Here is a 19066-nt window from a genome sequence, read left to right as displayed (position 1 = left end):
AATTATGCTAAGTGAAATAGGCCAGGGGTGAAAGACAAATACGGTATAATCTCACCTATGAGTGTAACCTAATCAACAAAACAAACAAATGAGCTAAAAGAACCAGAGACATGGAAATAAAGAACAAACTGACAGGGACCAGAAGGGGGTCGGGAGGTGTAACAGGTGAAATAAGGGGAATATGTACAAAGGATCCATGGACAAGGACAATGGGAAGGGGATTTTCTTTGGGAGTGGGGGTTAGACGGGGCAAGGGAGAGAAATGTGGGGAAAATGAGGGCATCTGTAAGTGAACAACAATTTTAAAAAACATAAAAAATAAAAGTAAATCATTTGCAAAACAAACGAAGAAGAAAGTCCGTGTATAATTCTACTTATATGAGGTATCTAGAGTAGCCAAATTCATAGTAACAAAACAGAATCAAGGTTGCCAACAGTTGAATAGAAGAAAAAAATGGGGAATTATTGTTCAATGGCTATAGTTTCAATTTTGCAAGATGAAAAACGGGAGTTGATTACACACCAATGTGAATATACTTAACTACAATGAAAATGTTTAAGATGGGAATTTTTGTGTTATGTATTTTTTACCATAATAAATAATAAAAATTTTTGAAAAGATAATTCATTAAGACTGAAATGGTGGATAGCTGAGAATGAATCCATGTCCCAAGAAGGTGAAATGAGAAGAATCTTTACTAAAGAATAAGAAAAGCTAAAGAATTTTTTAACTCAGTAAGCACTGAAAGCTGGGGGCACAACGGTGATATACAGTTGGTCAAGACGGGTTTTTAACTGCACAGATCCACTTACATGCATTTCTTCCAATAAATACTGTAAATATATTTTCCTTGTAATTTTCTTAATAACTTTTTCTTAATTTAAGAACACAGTAAATAACACATACACAAAATATGTGTTAAGCAACTATGCTATCAATAAAACTTCCCATCAACAGTAGGCTATTTTCAGTTCAGTTTTTGGGAAGTCAAGAGTTACATGCAGATTTTTGACTGTGCAGGGAGTTGGTGTCCCTACCTAACAACTGTACTGTTCAAGGGTCAACTGTAACTGAAATGTTTCTTAGCAAAATTAATATGACACCAATATATCTGATGTGAGCGAGAGGAGCAAATAGGGAGTCAAGTGAAACAGTTCAGAAATACTAAAAGAAATAAGAATTCAAAGGATCAGTTTGAGGATGAAGTTGATAAGGCTTCGAGCATGGACAAGAGGAAGGCTGCCGCCAGAGTCCTGCTCTGCTCCCTGGAGATAATTAAAGAGTGACTGAGCAAGCAGATAAAGGGGCTGTAAACTGCCGAAGAGGCAGAATGAGGTCCTCTATAATGCCTTTCAGCCTCTAGGCCATTTATCAGGAATCAAAGAACTACTTTATTTATTTATACCTTTCCTCATCTTAAAAGATCAGGCCATTTATCAGGAATCAAAGGACTGCTTTATTTATTCATACCTTTCCTCATCTATAAAGAAATGAAAAGGTCAGCAAATAACTACTCTTCTGTTACAAGCTGTTGGCCAAGCACAACAGGGGTATTTACACTGCCCCAGAATTTGAGCTGCTGTGATAATAACATAGCTCTCCTTACAAATTACATAACAGATGCAATTCTGAAAGATTTTAGAAGTAAAATTGTGCTAAGTCCAGTCACATGTTAAATGTACGAGGTAAGCCCATATTTACTAGATAGAGCTGCATCTCTTAAATCTTTTTGCAATAGAAAATCATTTATATACTTTGTTATATCCTACTGAGGATTTCTTTGCATTCATCTCCACTGCAGCATGGGAGAAATGCTTAGCATGAACTTAAAAGAAAGCCCTAAGTCAGATAAAGTTACTAAAAGAACGTGTCTCCTTTTTTATATACCAGAAGAAAATGAGACTAGAATCACCTAACGCATATTAAGAATGTGAATAATGAAACTGAAATATTTATGGCACATTACAAACTATTTTTTATAGAAAAGGCTAAGTTTGCCATTCCAGATAATGAGAATTCTATGCCTTTTTGTTTTAACTTACTACTGAGTTCTATATGATGCACTTACCAGTATAATAAATCAACTTATGCCAACTTACAAGATCTACTGCTATTACCGAGGCCAATTTAATTCAAGACCCTGTGGAAACAACAAAGATGAATAACAAGTGTTGTCCCAAAAGTACACTTTCCCCTGGAAGATGAAGGCGTAAAACCCAAACTATACATTCAGTAAGAACACAAGGGAGATTTACTATAAAGGTAGAGAGGAACAAGTATAGTTCTGGCATCACAAAATGAAAAGCATGCAAACCCAAAACTGGGTCTCCGAAAAGGTCAATAAAGTTTAAACGGCTTTTCTTTCCCCTCAGGAAAAAAAAGAGATTCTTAGTATCAGGAATGAGAGAGAAAGAACATTACTACAAATCATACAAACATTAAAAAACTATTAAGAGAATATGACTAATAACTTTATGTCAACAAGTCCAGTAACCTGAATGGACAAATTTCTTGAATGGCACAAACTACTAAAGATCATACAATTAAAAAAAAACAGATAACCTCAAGAGGCTTATATTTATTAGTGAAAAATAGTTTGTGTAAAAATAAACCCAACAAAGATAATTCCCAAGCACAGATGGCTTCACTGGTAAACTGTACCAAACAGTTTACCAGTGTTAATAGTGTTATTAAGAAATAACAACACTATACCAACTTGTGCAAAATTCTCAAGGAACATTCTCCAAATCATTCTGTGAGTCAATCATTACCCTGATACCCAAACCAGAGAAAGACATTACAAAAAAAAAAAGAAAAAAAGAAAAATCACAGACCAATAGATGTCATAAACACAGAAGTAAAAATCCTTGATGGAATTTTTGCAACCAGAATCAACTATTATATAAAAAGAATCACGATCAAAATGTCTATTCCAAGGAATAAAAATCCAGTTTAACAATCAAAAATCAATATAGTTTACCATATTAACAGACTAACCACCACTCTCTGAAACCAATTGATTGTCTTAATGAAAGCAGAATAGGTATTTGGCAAAATTCAATACTCATTCAAAAATTTAAAAACTGGGGACAGAAGAAAAAGGAACTCCATCAAATGATAAAGATCCACAAAAATCCCAGAGGCAATATCCTACTTAATGCTGAGATACCAAATGCTTTACTCTAAGTTCAGAAAAAAGGCAGTCACCAGTCTTAATCAACACAGTTCAAGAGTTTTTAGCCAGTGCAGCAAGGCAAGAAAAAGAAATCAAAGGCATAGAGATTGGTAAGGATGAAGAAAAACTATCCTTAATCAATGATTCCATGATTTTCAATGTGAGAATTCTTAAGAAATCTACTAAAAAGCTACTAAAAGTAATAAGTGAATTAGCAAAGTCAGAAGGTCAATATCATAGTTTTCTTTTCTTATTTTTTTTTGAAAAGGAAAGGAACTATTTATTCAAAAGTTACACAGGTTTGATTAATGGCTAAATGTCACCCTTAAACCTCAAAATCCCTTTAAAACAACCACCAGCACACACACCATCCTGCCTTCCCCACTTTGCCCAGTCAGGCCTGCCAAGGGTACCATCCTTCAGAAGAAAAAGAACAGAAGTCCAGGGCTCAGCTAGGCAGGCCTCTCGCAGGTCTCAGCACCATCCACTGCGCCACCGCGATCTCCAGCTCTTAATCCAAAACCATGTGGCACCTTCTCATGGCCCACTAGCAAGAGTCTTTTCTCCCCTCTTTCTTCCCGCGTGGTCTTCACATTGTTCCCCAGAATCTGTGTCCCTTTGTCTCTCCCGCAGGCCCCATCTCTCCTCTTCTCCCAGTTACCCATATTTTTATTTCTATATAAAAGTAATACACAACTGGAAATTTAAAAAATTTTTAATTCCAATTATAATAGGACCAAAAAGAAATAAGGATGTGTAAATTCCAGCATGTCTGGAATTAACCTGAGCTATTTTGATGAAGTAAAGGTATAACTGCATGGCACTCACCCCTGTAAAGACATGAAATACACTGCTTGATGATTTTGTTTTGTACTGATGGGTCAGAGGTGAGTTTTAGGGCAGTTTGTATCAAACTCTAAGCAATGTTTATCGATAAGTGAGATTTGATGATTTGTACATGGTCTCAGGGAAACACCGCAGAGGGCTCTACCGTAGGGATGGTTACAATGAAAGACTATGCCTACATGACTAACAGGGAACATATACAGATTATCAGCCTAGACTCCAGTTAGGGCTCCATGGTTCTGCGCACACCTAAGCAGCAACTGATCTGAGAAAAAGTGTGTCATATGACCAACAGAGAGGACAGAGGACATATCTAGTCCCTCTAGACCCCTTGTTATGAGGGAGCCTTGTCATTTGGAGCCTTTGAGTCTTCCTCAGTAACTGAATTCTATCTAGCCTGCCACCATTGTGCAAAGAATAAAATGTGTGCAAGATGTGTGCATTGAAAACTACTAAACAGTGCATAAAGAACTAAATAAATGGATATATAGGATCATAAAAAATACTATTTTCAAGATGTTGTCAGCAAGTAGATCAACAGATTCAATACGATCCTCATCAAAATTCTAGCAAGTTTTTCCATAGTAATTAAAATATAAAATGTATATGGAAATGCAAAGAGCCTAGAATAGTTAGAACTTGAAAAAAGAACAAATGCTGGACAACTTATACTGACTTGAAGACTGACTATAAAGCTACGGTAATCAAGAGAGTAATACTAGCACTAGGAGAGACACACAATCAAAGGAGAACAGAATGCATGCTACAGAAATAAATCCACACAAATATGGTCAACTGATTTTGAAAAAAGTTGCCAAGGTAATTCAATGAGGAGAAGATGGTCTTTTCAGCAAATGTTGCTGAAACAATTTCATATACATATGCAAACAAATGAACTTTAAAACTTCCCCGCACATCATGCACAAAAAAAAAAAAGAAACTCCAAATGGGTCATATGCCTAATCTAAGAGCTAAAAATATAAAGTTTCCAGAAGAAAACATAGGAAAAAATCTTTGTGGTATTATGCGAATGTTTTTTTAATGATAAAACACCAAAGAAATGAACCACAAAATACAACACTGTACTTCCATTAAATTAAAGAAATATGTGCTTCATTTCCATTAAGAAAGTAAAAAGCCTAAAGAATGGGGAGAAACATTTACAAACTATGTATTAAATAGAAAATATATCCCAAATACATATAGAATCTTAAAACTGAGTACTATACAAACCACCCATTTTTTTTAAAGGCAGAAGATATGAATAAACATTGCGTCAATGAAGACTTACAAATGGCAAATAAACACACGGAGGATGTCAACACCAGTAATCACTCGAGACACACAAGTTAAAACAGCAATGAAATGACTTTTAAACTAGGAGAATGGAAAAAAAATTTTCAGATGGCAGTAACAAGAACCATCAAAACAAAAAAGCAACTGAAGCCACTTTGGAAAACGTTTTGACAGTTTTAAAAATTACGCATACACTATCACATAACCTAGCAATCACACCCTACTAATAAATACCTTAGTATTTAAACAAGATAAATGAAAAGACTTCAAGATGGTGGAGGAGTGAATGGAATTCAAAGTGACCTCCCAGGACCAATCTGGACTTACAACTAAACTGTGGAGAAATCACCTGGAAAACAACTCAACAACGAGAAGAGGTTGTCTTAAAACCTCAGACAGACAGAAGAATCAGCTTTAGCACAACCTAACTGGTGAGAGGTGCGGTAGAGACTCCAGAAGGCAGGAGGGGCACCCACAGGCAGCAGCATCAGGAGAATATTTAAATGGCCAACTGGCTCCCCCTGAAAAAAGTGGGGTCTGAACAATAGGCAGGGATTTCCAGCCTATAGCACCAGAGCCCAAAAAGTACACAGATAAGAGCCAGCAGTGAATGGCAGGATTGCTCTCTGCCAGAGACGGGCGGACCGTTTAAAGGGTCAACACAGAAGATGGAGGAAGAGTGAATGGAAGTCACACTGACCTCCTCCCAGGACCAACCTGGAATTACAACTAAATTGTGAAGAAATCACCTGGAACAAACAACTGAACAATACCAAGAGAGGAGCATTGTAACTTTGGAGACAAAAGAATCACCTTTAGCACAATCTAACTAGTAAGGAGTATGGTAGATACTCAAGAAGGCGGGTGGGGTGCCCATGGGTGGCAGCACCAGAAGGATATTGAAACAGCCGGTTGGATCCCCCTGAGAAGAGCAGGGTCTAAACCAAAAGCGGGGATCTCTAACCCACAGCACCAGAGCCCAAAAAGTACACAGAAAAACAGCCAACTGTGAAAAGCGGCAGTGTTGCTCTCTACCAGAGACAGGTGCCAACGCACAAATTTTTATTTGCAGCCACTTATCCTGCTCCCTGGCAAAGGCGGGGCAGAGTGGGCTAGAGACGACTGAGGAGAGACTGGGGACAGAGGCTTGGGGAGAGAACTGGGAGAGTGGCTGGCGGGATCTCAGTGCTGACTCATCCCCCATAAGGCAGCAGCCATCTTGCTCAGACAGAGACCACTCTCCCGGAGCAGCACCAGCGTTAAAGGACCCAATAGTCCCACCCCCAAGTAGGATTCTACCCAACACTTTGCTGTCTAAGCTACCTGCTGAGTGCAGAGTGGCAACCACAGACAGTAGATCCCTGGCTAAAGGGCACACAGAGAGGTCTGGCAACACTTGAGGAGAGATGGGACAGAGGCTTTGGGGAGAGAACAGAGAGAATAGCCGGCAGGATCCCAGTACGAACTCCTCCCCCATACTGCAGCAGCGTCAGAGGACTCAATAACCCCACCCCTATGAAGGACTCCACCCCGCCCTGAGCTGTCTAAGGCACCCTGCTGAGTGCAGAGTGAATAGACTAACAGCTGAAGGAGAAAGCCACAAACATTGGGTTACTGGAAGTCTCAAACAGATTGCCTAAGTTCAGACAGGGACGACATCTGACATCATTAGAGGCAGATCCAGAAAGTAAAAAACAATGGTCTCCAACCATAAAAGTTCACACCACAAAGTCAGGAAATCAAGACAGATGAATTTAAGAAGGAGAAGCAAAACAGAAGAGCCTCACAAATAATGGGTAGACAAAGAAACACCCCCCCAGTCGAAGGGAAAGGAGGAATCCCCACAAAGAGAACTGAATGAAATAGAGGAAAGTAAGCTATCAGATACTGAGTTCAAAACAATGGATCTAAGAAAGCTCAGTAAGCTCAGAGAGAATTACAAAAAACTACAGGAAACCAATAAGGAACTTACTGCAACCAATATCAGCATGAAAAAGGACACAAAAACTAACAATAAGAGGCAAGAGGAAATGAAGAATATAATTTCTGAATTGAAGAACACAGTAGAAGGAATCAAAAGCAGGCTCGATGAAGCTGACAACCGAATCAGCAAGCTGGAGGACAGGGTAGAAAAAAACTCCCAGAAAAAGCAAGAAAACGAAAAAAGACTCAAAAAGAATGAAGAGGCATTGAGGTAAATGCAGGACAACCTGAAACGTAATAATATCCGTATAATAGGGATACCAGAAGGAGAAGAGGAGGAGCAAGGGATAGAGAACCTGTTTGAAAAAGTCATGATGGAAAACTTCCCTAACTGGAGGACAGAAAAAGTGACACAAGTCCAGGAAGCACAAAGGGTCCACTCAAGAGGAACCCAATGAAGACCACTCCAAGACACATCATCATTAAAATGGCAAATATCAAAGACAAACGGAGAACCCTAAAGGAAGCAAGGAAGAAACAGGTAGTGACATAAAAGGAAGCCCGAGTACAGCTAGCAGCTGACTTCTCAACAAACACTACAAGCCAGGGGGGAATAGCAAGAAATATTCCAAGTCATGGAAAGCAAAGGACTGCAACCAAGACTCCTCTACCCAGCAAGGCTCTTAATTAAAATGGAAGGCAAAATAAGGAGTTTCACAGACAAAAGGAGGCTAAAAGAATACACCTCCTCCAAACTAGCACTGCACAATATGCTAAAGACACTCCTTTAAGAAGATCAAGAAAAAGTGGCTATGATTTGCCGGTTCCTTTCTTAGTCACCAATAGTTGATATTACCAATATTTTTAATACTTATTTATCTGATTGTGACTTTCAATTACTTTAAAAAACCTTTAAATGACTTTTTGATATTTTTTATCCATTTTTTGATTAAATGTTTGTAGAATTTTTACCCTAAAAAAAAAATAATAACCCTTTTTTAGATGTGTTACAAATGCTTTCCTATTCTATTACTTGTCCTTTAACTTTATATATATATATACAGTCTTCAATGTTTAATATAGTCATGTTGTCAATATTTTACTTTACAGCCTCTGGATTTGAATATTTTACTTCAGGGTAAAAAAATAGTATTTTGTATTTTCTCCTAAAACTCCTTTGATTTTACATACTGATTTTTAACTCACCTGAATGTTTTCTGTATAATGTGTGAAACAGGGCTCTATTATATTTGTTTTATTTCAAGTAAGAGTGGTCCATTGACCTTATTTGTTGAATAAGCCTCACTTTGCCCATTGATTTGAAATATCAACTTAATCACATATTACATTGTTACACAGACATACACATTTGTTTCTAGAATGCTCATTTTATTTCATTGATTTACTTGATTATTTCTGTGATGGTGTCATGTTTTAATTGCTGTGACTTTATAATGGATTTAAATTTTTTAATATTTTATAATGGATTTTGACAATTAAAAATAAATAAAATCTATCTGCATTTAAGGAAGGAAGGAAGGAAGGAAGGAAGGAAGGAAGGAAGGAAGGAAGGAAGGAAGGAAGGAAGGAAGGAAGGAAAGGACTCCCACCTTTTGCAACAAGATGGATGGAACTGGAGAATATTATGAAATAAGCCAGTTGGTAAAGACAAATACCGTATAATCTCACCTATACATGGAATCTATTCAACACAATAAACTAACGGACAAAATTATCCACAGGCATGGAAACATGGATCAGGCTGAAAGTGACCTGAGGAGATGCAGAAGGAGGACAATGGTGGAAAGAAGGAAAAGGGACTAAACATAGAACATGTATGAATGTCCCCATGGACATGGACAGAGTAGGAATTGACTGTGGGGGTGGGGGTGGGATGGGTGAAGGAGGGCAAAGGGGAAAAAACTGAGACAACTGTAATAGCATAAACATGATTTAAAAATAAAAAAATGTAGACTGCCTACCTCATTACAAGAAACCCCTACCAGGTTTGAGAACTTGCTGTGGTCCAGAAAGACATTTGTGGACAACACGAAAATTTATAACTACAGTTACATCTACATGCCTGTCTTTTCTATGAAGACAGGAACAGAGCCATCCCTCCAGGTTTATTACACTCTGTCAGATGTCGGTACCAATCAATGCTCTTTGCTAACCCCAACTTTCTGCATAGCATTGGAAAAGTTCTGGAAAAGTAGGGGAATTCATGCCAAACGCCTGTCTGCAGGACTCTTTCTGGTGAGCACAGCCCTGGGACTCTGTGAGGAGGTGGCCATTTATGGCTTCTGGCCCTTCTCTGTGAATATGCATGAGCAGCCCATCAGCCACCACTACTATGATAATGTCTTGCCTTTTTCTGGCTTTCATGCCATGCCAGAGGAATTTCTCTTCATAAAATTGGTGCACAGAGAATGCAGTTCGACCTGTGTGAGGACACCTCACTCCAGCCCACCTCCTAGGGACAGTGGAAAAAGGAAAAACTAAGTCAGGGTATTTTGTCAGGTTTTCTACATGACTGCAAAAGGAAATGGTGAAGTTGTTTTATGGATTTGCATGGGTCATTTGCACACAATAACCCCCAACCACGGGAAACTCTACTTTTAATGTTGGCTTGGAGGACAAGAAGTAAAACATCCTGTGAAATAGTTTATAGCATATTGTGGATTTGCAACTAGTAACATTCTGATGAAATAATGTTGGTAAAGCACATTTACATGGGTTAAAATCGAGAAGGTTCAGTTCACAAATAAGATGGAACTCTAGTTGTTGAAGTTGAGCAGTTACTTAAGGTTAATAAAATAAATGGCAGGGCAAAGTGTTACTGGTTGTCAGTACAGACTGGCTTAATTAAAATAAAAAACTATGTATGAAAACTGACATTAGAACCGTAAGTTTTTTAAAAATTATTATTTATTTTTGCTCTATTTAGGGGCAGTGAGTGAGTAATGAGATAATTTTTAAAAATCTAAGGATAAAAACACTACAGCTGATATTGTGATTTGTGGAACCAAGTCTATGTTAGCTATAGTCTCCTCCCATTGAAAAATGTTAAATAAGAATTGCTTCCTCCCCTTTTGTCAAGTCTACTTAGACAATGTGAAGCATTGTTGAATTTAGACTGTGTTGATTCATAGTCTGGATAACATGAACCACTTTTCCTCCTCCTCAGAATTTAGGGCATAAAATCAATTTTAGGTCTGCATTTTGTAAGCCTGTTTGCATTATTGTTATTTTAGTGCAAAAAGACTACAATGTGAGTGCACTATTTATTTGCAAACTATTTGCTTCATTGTCTTCATAATTTAATGTTCACAGTGGTATAAACTTAGTCTCTGGAAGACGGACTAGAAGGTTCTTCCCTTTTCTACCTACCATGGTGTATTCACTTTGAGATAAAGCATTATGTATGCACACACGCAAAAGCATTCATGTGTCCATGCATACACACATGCAATTAAACAATGCTCATTCCTGTGCAACTATGAAAGCTGAACCCTCGTGGCCTGGTATTTTAAAAAATTTGTAACCAGTGTTGGAGAGCTATAAATGTATTATGTACTACCCACTATTCTCTGATGTAGGATAAGCCAGTTTACTGGTTGCTGCTCATAGTGCTCATACCAGCATGAGAAGCCTTACTCCCAAATGCTTACCCCAAATTAACAGAATTGTTTTACTCATTCTGACTCCCATGAGTGGACCCTGTGTTGAGTATGCTCATACAAGGCAGATTCATAGAAGTGAACGGATGTTGAATTAAGAATTACATTCTTAAAATGTAATCAATGAGCTACATAAAGCCAATGAAACACAGTTCCATTAAAAGTATACATGGAAATGTTAAAAAAAATAATTTTAAAAAGTTAAAAAAGATATTAAAAAATTTTTCAAGAAAGAAAAATAAAATCAATAAATAAAAATTTTTTAAAAGAGGCCATATCACTTTTCATAACCTAGTCTAGGAGGTCACATTATGATCTTTCACCACAGTCACAAGCCTACCAGATTCTAGTGAAGGGACATATACCCCACCTCTTCATGGGAGGAGTGTCAAAGTCACATCACGAGGCAGAGTGTGTGAGATGGGAGATCTTTTTCTGACTCTCTTAGAAAAGATAATCTAGCACATTGGATTTCTGTTCTGTATGTAAGTGGGAATCATTAGGGCAATGCAAAAAACAATATAATCCCATCTTTTTTTTTTAGGATGGTAACTCCGGCAGCACTATTAGGAGTAAACTAAAAAGATAAGTGTAGGCTGAAGGATGGAGAAGGAAAACCTACTAAGATGTTATTTCAGGAGTCCAAGCAAAAGAGACCAAGTTGCACAATATCTGTGAGTAGGAATGATGAGGAAACAGGCTTGCCAGAGACACTATATGAATACAAGTTGAAATGTCTTCGCAATTAACGCAGGTGGGTACACCTGGACCATTTGGAAAATGAGATGCCATTAAGCAAGACAAAGTTTAGAAGGGACAGTCTCTTTGGTACATGCTGGTGAAGGCAGAATGTATTTGAAAATAACAAGGAAGAGAGCCACAACAAAGAGCACATTTTATACAACCCATTAAAAGACTCAATTCTGATTAATCAAGAGTTGGCTACATCCTGAGACAAGGCAACATAGATGATTATATTTACCTCAAAGACTGATGCTTATCTGCATACAAAAAGACTAAAAAGTATGCTTTAATACCCCTGCTTCTCTCCTAGCCAAAACATTCTTTTACTGGATTAAGAAAACTGCCTATCTAGAGCTTCATTTCGAAGGTAAGATGTAGGAAAAAATTACATAGCTCTTTTCTAAGTGGTAATAGTGATCATGCATGAATTTAAAACATAATGTTCCTTTTAAACTTTTTAAATCATCTGTAGCAAGGCAGACACCACGGGTGAGTTAATCTCCCTTATTCCTTGCTAAAAGAACTCCTGCTAGAACAACCTGGGTTTAGAATCCCCAGAATAAATCTCAATTGGTTTAACTCAGTGTTCCCATTCATAAGAAGCTCTGCAATAGAACCACCTGGGCATTTTTAGAAGCAATGCCTGGACGTCCCCTCTCTCCAATTCTGATTTAAGTGGTCTGGTAGTATCTTCAAATTATTGGGGGATATGTAGGACAAAAGTTAGCTCAATAGGAACTAAGGCTGTCAGCAGAAAAGATAGAAAGAATCTTGATTTTAACAACATTATTGAATTGATGCTAGAACCATCTTTTATCCAATTTCTCAACATGTAAAATGACAAGTTTTCCTCATTTTTTAAATAACTTCTGATTGTTTTTTGTTAATGGCAGTGAGAAGGATCCTACATGCTAAACCTGGCAATACAACTATCAGGATAAGTTTCCCTTTATAAACAGGAAGCAGAACTTCAGCCATTCTGCTGACAAAGAACAAGCCAATTTTATCTGAGCCAGCAAAGAATGATGTCATTTTTCTGTACATGAAAAGATCTTTCCCCAAAGCTAATATGAATATTTGAATAAATAGGTATATATCTGCTCAACTGCTTCTCCAAATGACTAGAGGTTCTTCATTGAAACTGAATGATGCAGTAGTGCAGAAGGCAGTATCATCTTGCACATAATCTTTTACAAGTGTTTTAACGGCTGTCTCCTAGATATTCCTATATTAGTCTGAAATAAGGACATTCCCAAAAATCAAAATAAAACACTATTCAGATGACATGGCCTTCTTTGTTCTGCCCATCAATTCAAACTGCCCAAACACACTAAAAGCACCGCCACCAGTCTTTGCTGCTGGCGGACACTCCTCAACTTTGACTCTGATTTATGGTACATGGGCAGGAAGCACCTGATTTAAAGGCTTCTGTTGTTCTTCTCCCAGAAAACACCAAGTGGAAAACACCACTGGGGGACACCTGGAATGGGAGGCCAGGCTCGGCAGGCAGCGATATCAGGGCTGGGGTTGCAGCCATGGAGCTCGAGCAGGCAAGCTGAGCCACCTGGTCAAGAACGTGAAGGTCCTAGAGGAAATCAATCTTTTCACTCCGCCTACCAAGGAATCTAAGATCATATACTTTTTCCTGGTGGTATCCCACAAGGGTGAGGTTTTAAAGATTATGCCCATGCAAAAGAAGACCTGCGCTGGCTAGCAGACCAGGTTCAAGGCATTTGTCATCAAGGATTACAACAGACATGTCAGTCTGGGTGTTATGCTCTCTAAGGAGGTTGTAGACACTGCCATCTGCAGGGACATCATACTGGCCAAGCTTTCTATCATCTCTGTGAGATGAGGTTACTTGGGGAACAAGATCATCAAGCCCCACATCATCCCTTGCAAGGTTACTGGCTGCTTCAGCTCTGTGCTGGTGTACTTCATCCCTGCCCCCAGGGACACTGGCATCAACTAGGCTGTTGTGCCCAAGAAGTTGCTGCTGAATGCCAGTAACAATGAGGGCTACACATCAGCCAAGGGCTGCAATACCACCCTGAGAACATTGCCAAGGACACCTTTGATACCATCTCCAAGACCTACAGCTATCTCACCCCAACTTCTGGAAAGAGACTGTATTCAACAAGTCCCTCTATCAAAAACTCATGGACCATCTCACGAAGACCCATATTAGGGTCTCCATGCTGAATGCCCGGGCTCCAGCTATGGCGACCATGTAGTTTTTATACAAGAAAAATAAAGTGAATTACAAAATAAATAATGAATTCTGCCCCTGTTACCACAGACAGTCAACAAGTACCAGGGAGTCTCCACCACTGACCAACATGGCCCAGAGGGAGGTTCTTTTACCAAGCACACCAAAAGCTACGAAGATGAATGGACAGGTCCTGAGAGGACCAAAAACTAGCAAGATAATTGGAAAGGGGCAAAAAAAACCTTCCACTCCCTATCCACATAAGAACCACGGGCTTCAGCAGGAACGGGGACAGCCTTTGAGACGGAAGTCCACAATTCTCTCAAGTTGCAACACTTGTATAAACCTCTTTCCTTTTGCACCAGCACCTGTCTCACAAGTTCGGCTTTCATTGCAGCAGGCAGCCAAACCTGCATTTTGTTTATACCCCCAAATTCAATTCTAAGTCAATAATTTAGATATTCTTCACTTTAGTATCAAAGGAATATGGATACTTTCCCTGGCCAGGTGGCTCAGTTGGCTGGTGCATCATCCCAAACACCAAGAGGTTGCAGGTTGGATCCTGGATCCAGGAGCAAAAGGGAGGCAACTGACTGATATTTCTCTCTCCCTCTCTCTCTCTCTCCCCCTACCCATCCCTCTCTCTCCCTAAAATCAGTGAAGCATATCCCCTCTGGTGAGGATTTTTTTTTTAAAAAGGAAGGTGGACAGCTTATTACGTCTCAGGCTCACCTGTCCCCATATCCTGGTTTTGACTCCTCCCACCCCTCCTGAACCTACTGCTCTTCATTGTCCCTTCTCTCTTCAATGAGGTTTACAGGTTTCTTCCCTTAGGCTTTTATATATGTTCATATCTCCCCATATAAAACTCTGCCTCATATATTCTCTTCCCTGCCAGCTACAGCCTCCACTCTCACACCCTGCCTTTTACAGCCCACCTTCTTGAACTGTGGCCCACTCATCTCTTCACTTATTTATCAATCCACTTTAATATGGCTTCCACCTCCACTAGATTAAAATTGCCCTGGGAAAGGTCACCAATTATCACCTCTTTACTAAAATGAATGATCCCTTTCAAGTCTTTTTATTTCTTTCTTGATTATTTTTAAGCTTCCATTAATACCAAACTGCATGTTAGGCACTAGATGTCCAAAGATGACAAAAACAGTCCCTATGTTACAAAGCTCACAATCTAACAAAAGAAACGGTCACAGAGACAATTCTAATACTATGGTAAGTTCAATGACAGAAGCCTATACATGATAGAGGACAATCACAAGGAATGGGAGATAGGAAATGGTTTTAAAGAAGTGATGAATAATCTCACTTCTTAAGGTTCAACAGAAATTTCTAATGTTGTAGACAATGAAAAAGAATATTCTAGACAGAGCACGTGTGTGTGAAGAATAAAGAAATGACATAAACTCAGGCCACGGCAGTGAGCAGGGAGGAGAGGATAGATCTAAGGGAAATTAACTAACCTGTTAGGCAGAATTTGATATCACTAGCTACTCTTCCTTTCTTAATACAATCATACCTCAGTATCTGTGGGGGACTGGTTTCCAGGATCCCCGCAGACATTATAGTCCATGGACACTCAAATTCTTCGTATAAAATGGTGTATTACTTGCATATAACCTATGCACATTCTCCCAGCTACTCTAAATCATCTCTAGAGTACATATATTGATATGACCTAATACAATGTAAATGTTATGTAAATAGTTGTGATACTCCATTGTTTAGGGAAAAAATGACAAGGAAAAAGTCTATATTGCAGCCACCATAAGCCTAAATACATAGTACATACACATTAAGAACAATGTAAATTTATTTGACTTTTGACCCACAGTTACTTGAATCCATGGATACAGAACCCTTGATTATGGAAAACCAGCCATACTTTCTCTCTGGTTTTCCTCTTGTCTCTCTGTTTTGTTGGGTTCTTTTTCTATCCCCAAGACTCTGCCTCGATCTCCCCCTACTTTAAAGGCTCTCAGGAAGATCTGATCCAAGCCTATTACTGGCAAGGAGACTGCAAACCAGGTCGCTATAAAGAAAGGTTTTCATCTGTAACTCTAATGATGGCACTGTTGAGCAAAATAATATTCAGTTCTCTCCACAGGATTTGCCAAATCAATTGCTTTCACAAAAATAATGTACAGCCTTGAATGGTGTGGCTTAGTGAGTTGGGCATCATCCCACAAACTGGCTGAATTCTTGGTCAGAGCATGTGTTTTGATCGCAGGCCAGGTCCCCAGCTGGGGGGTGTGCAAGAGGCAACAAATGAATATTTCTTCTCTCACATCAATATTTCTCTCCCTCTCTTTCTCCTTCCCCTCTTTCTAAAAATAAATAAATAAAACCTTTTAAAAAATAATGTATAAACTAGTATATAAAAAATAGCAGTTATGAGGACAGAGTGCATGAATAGTGGCCTAAGGTACAGTACTAACAGATAAACAAAATGTATTGAATAGAAGCAAGCAGAAAGTGATCCTGGAGAAATGAAATTGCAGAATCTAAAGTGATTCAGAAAAAGTCTAACTGGAATTTAATTGCAGATCAGAAAAACTGATCACATAAATTTTAAGCATATCCCAGAAGGTGTCCAAAAATTATTGCAGCAAGAACTGATGAAAGATGAATTCAAGGCTTGTTCCTTCCCTAAAGTATGTGGGGTCCTCTACATCCAAATTCAAATCTGAATATGCTCAACAGAAACTGCCTGTAAGAATCACAATTCCTAAGCAGAAACCTAAGGAAAAAAGGTGGTTTCTAAGGTAACCAAGGCCCATAGCCATAGCATACTTACTCTGATATATCAAAGTCATCACTTGAGCTTGTCAGAAGTTATTTGGAAGGGTTGATAGGCGATGTTTGTGCCCTAAGGCTAAAAATCGTTAAGCAAATAAGCTCCATGTTCTGCATTAACAGAATTTGCCAGTGGCTTTCTCAAGGAGAAAATGCACCTTTTTGGAGGTCAAAGAGGAATGAGAATAATCTCTTCTGATGGACAGTGTTCTAAACTCCCAAAGGCTAAAACAGAAACAATCCGTATAAAATTAGAGGCAGTTTTTATAAACTTTTAAAGAGAAATTAAAAACAGATTAATTCAGCTGTCCTATTCATATTGTCTTCCTAATTTTATTTCTACCAGGAAAAAAATGTCTGCAAATTGTTCATCCAAGAAAGTAAACAATGAGGGGAGTTGACTTTTTGATGTGCAACATTAACTACAGTTTTAGAACCTCCGGTAACTGCCAACTAGAGTCTTTGCTCCCCATTCAAGGGGAAACCATTTCAACTACAACCTGATAAAACCATTTTGGAAAGCAAAACAAAAACCCTCTTCTTTTACCCTTTGGGGGTAAAAAGAGAGAAGAGAAAGGGTCAATAGGAATGGAGTTAATCACTTCATGCAGCTCAATATTATAAATAATATTTGGTATATATAAAAAACAATAGTATGAAATTAAAGTTTTTTCATTCAGTCCAATTCCACTAAAGCAGCCTCTTTGTAAGTGGATCAACTGTCACCACAATGTAAACTGCATTTGAAATTATTTTCTTTCCTCTTGAGAATTTCATTTAATAGGCTTATGTAAATTAAGTACCTTTACTTACTGCCCCATCTAAAGAGAGAGCAAGCTGTAACAAAAACATTTTCCAACAATATAACTCGGGCAGTATAAATTCCTTGAGTTGAATACAAAGAATATATTATTTCAACGTAATAAAACAGCATCCCCAGGGACACAGAGACAAGCCAAATATATTTATGGAAGGTCTGGTAAACTAGACAAATTACAAATCCAATTAGCACTTGATAAAGGCTTCCAATACAAAGCTTTTTAGAACTCTTAATTATTCAAATGGAAGCTATCCTGGAAACAAACCAGATGATACTGTTTGCTGGCATAAACAGACTAGACATAAAGGGAGACACAAAGGAGGGTGGGGGAGAAAGAGTCCGGAAACAGCTCCTCTAAGCCATCTCAAAAGAAATTCCCTTTTGATGCACTACCTCAGGGGAATAGGACAATTATATCTTTCAGAGCTCTGACTCAGCATCAAACACGCACATAGTAGTATTGAAAAGTCTGTTCTTTCGCCTTCAACTTCAGCTACCCTGTCCTATGCTCTTTTATTTGTAGTTGTCCATTTTTGTTTCATTAGATACATAGAAGACTTATTAAAAGAAGCAGTCCAGATGTAAACTGTCATTTTACTACTGGAAAGGAAAACAGCAAATCCCATCAATAGCAATGGCCACAATATTCATCTCCTCATCTACTATTAAGTGTCCACTCTTTTTGCAGTGCTTTCCATAAACCATATAATTTAGATTTGAAACAACCCTGAAGGATAAATTTTCTTACCTCTCCACATAAGATGAAAATGAAACTCAAATAGGTTAACCTGCCACAGTCTCACAGCTAGTAAACAGCGTATCAGAATGCGAACTCACATTGTATCTCACACCAAAGGCTCCCGATGACATAACTGTTCATGCAGAAAATCAAAGAATCTACCAAAAAAGAAAACCTAATAGAAATAACAAGTATATTTACCAGTGTTGCAGGATACAAAAATCAAAATAGAAACATCAATTGTATTCTATGTTGTACTAGCAACAATTTAAAAGTTTTCTTCAAGTACAAGTTATCAAATGTCATCAAAAAAACATAAAATGCTTTAAAAGAAATTTTTATCAGGTGAAGCAGAGAGAATTTTTAGGGCAGTAAGAATACTCTTGTATGATACCATAATAATGGATACATGTCATAAATTTGTCCAGACCCACAGAATGTACAACACCAAAAGTACACCTTAATATAAAGTATAAACTTTACAATTATGATGTGTCAATGTAAGTTCATTAACAAATGAATCATTCTAGAGGAGTCTAGATGTGAGGGGTCAGGGAGTGTGAGGGAAATCTCTGTACCTTCCTCTCCAAAATTTGGTGTGAACCTAAAATTCCTTTTAAAAAAGGCTTAAAAACAAGTCATGCAATACTTAAAAAAGAAACACAACACTCTGACTTTTAACAGCAAGTGCCAAAATTTTGCTGCCAGAAATTACAGCTCTAAAGAAGCAGCAAATAGCCTCTTCATATTCATATATTGAAAGACTCAATATTAAGACGTCATTTCTCCTCAAACTGATCATTGCCAGCACAATTAAAA

At 38.1% G+C, this 19066-nt stretch overlaps 1 protein-coding gene and 1 pseudogene across 1 annotated transcript in view; one reads left to right on the top strand and one right to left on the bottom strand.

Moving 5' to 3' along the window:
- DDX10 (DEAD-box helicase 10) overlaps positions 1-19066 on the bottom strand; it is a 286609-nt gene that overhangs the window by 147057 nt on the left and 120486 nt on the right. The window lies entirely within an intron of this gene.
- LOC129086074 (alpha-N-acetylneuraminide alpha-2,8-sialyltransferase-like) lies at positions 4053-9718 on the top strand (annotated as a pseudogene).

The sequence above is a fragment of the Pteronotus mesoamericanus genome, unplaced genomic scaffold (genome assembly GCF_021234165.1).
Source record: "Pteronotus mesoamericanus isolate MK-2021 breed Mesoamerican mustached bat unplaced genomic scaffold, CSHL_Meso_final scaffold_36, whole genome shotgun sequence".
Classification (NCBI taxonomy): Eukaryota; Metazoa; Chordata; class Mammalia; order Chiroptera; family Mormoopidae; genus Pteronotus; species Pteronotus mesoamericanus.
This window is presented reverse-complemented; position numbering and strand designations above follow the sequence as displayed.